Raw genomic sequence first — 1,581 nt, 5'->3', positions numbered from 1 at the left:
GGCGGCGCGGAGGCGGCCGAGCGCGGGGTGGGCGGCGGCACAGGGCGCACGTGCGCCGGGCGGGGGGCCGCGCCGGGCCGGGGGCAGCTTACCTGTTGGAGGTAGAGGAAGGCGGGCGGGCAGGGCACGGAGTGCGGGAGCATGCTGCCGGAGTTGGACAGCAGGAGGCAGCCCGAGTTCGCCATGGAGCACAGCATGGGGCGGCAGGGGGGCGCCCGGCGGCCGGAGGCAGCTCTGCGCTCGCTGCGCGGCTCGCACCCTCCGCGCGTCCCTTGGTGTGTGCGCGCGCCCTGCCTCCCGGGCGCCCTCTCGGTCTCCTCCTCCTCCTCTTCTTCCTCCTCGGCCCTCCCCTCCCCCTCGCGGTGCTCCTCAGGAGGGAGGCATGGACGGCGAGCAGCGCGCCTCTGCCCGGTGCTCCCCTGCCCGGGCGGGGATGCTGGGGAGAGTGCGCGCGAGAACACGGCCGGGTAGGCTGTGTGCGCGAGAGAAGCGATGAGAGCAGCGGGGGAGCGGGCGCCCGTCACTTTGGAGCCACCGGAGCCCTGTCTGCAAAGAGTGGTGCGTGTGCGTGTGAGTGCGCGCGTGTGCGCGCGTGTGTAGCGGTGGGAGGGGGAGTCCCTGGCGTACTCCAACATCAAACAGAGCCCCGCACCGAGGGAAGAGAATCCGGAACGACGGCGCGACAGCTGATCACACACTTAACCCCTCGCCCGCCGGCGCCCTCCCCCGGGGCCCTCCGCGGTCCTCCTCCTCCCCGCATCCAGCAGCTGCCCCGGACGTGGGGTCTGGAATCTCCCTCCGGCCCCGCTCGGTCCGCCCGCCGCTGCGGAGAGGAGCGGCTCTGCCGGCTCTGCGGCCCGACCGGAAGGCGCTTCGTCCTGCTTGGCGTTCAGAGAGGCGCCTCTCATAAGGAAGGCCGGCTCAGTGGCGGGGATGTCGGTGATGTAATGAGGGCATCTACGCAGAGGCTTCCTAGCCGTGGAACGCTTCTCCGCTGCCCAGAGCTTGGAAACCCAGCTGGAGCCCCCAGGGGCTTCTCCTGCCCACCCCCTGGCCCCCAGACTCCATTTACACCTTAGGTCTGCCACAGGCACATGGTCTTGTGGACATTTAATAGGGGGCGGGGGTGGGGACAAGGGGCACTGGCCACAACGCATCCTCCTCTCCCCATACCCAAACACGCTGGACTTGGTGTACACACAATGCAGCAGGAGTGCGCATGCGCCGACCCCTGAACCCAGTCACTGCTTGGCCGGGGTCTTGACTGTCCCGACACCACCACTGACACAGGTATGTGTGTGCGTGTGTGCGTGTGTATCTGCAGCTTCACCAGCCACACACACACCCACCCACCGGCCTGCCAGGCATTCACACTCCACAGATGCCCCTGACCAGGCTCAGTTAACCAGGACAAGCCACAGGTGAGCCCAGGTGAGGGACAGTCTGCTACCTGCCACCCTTAGAGGTAGAGACAGCAGGGGGACATACCTAACCTCTTGCCCCACGTATGCAGGCTTCTCCGGGAAAGGGGAGAACCCACAAATATCCAGTACCAATTCTGGACTCACCTATTCACCCTAA

This window comes from Ursus maritimus, unplaced genomic scaffold (assembly GCF_017311325.1).
Source record: "Ursus maritimus isolate PB19 unplaced genomic scaffold, ASM1731132v1 scaffold_24, whole genome shotgun sequence".
Lineage (NCBI taxonomy): Eukaryota > Metazoa > Chordata > Mammalia > Carnivora > Ursidae > Ursus > Ursus maritimus.
Note: the sequence above shows the minus strand (reverse complement) of the source record.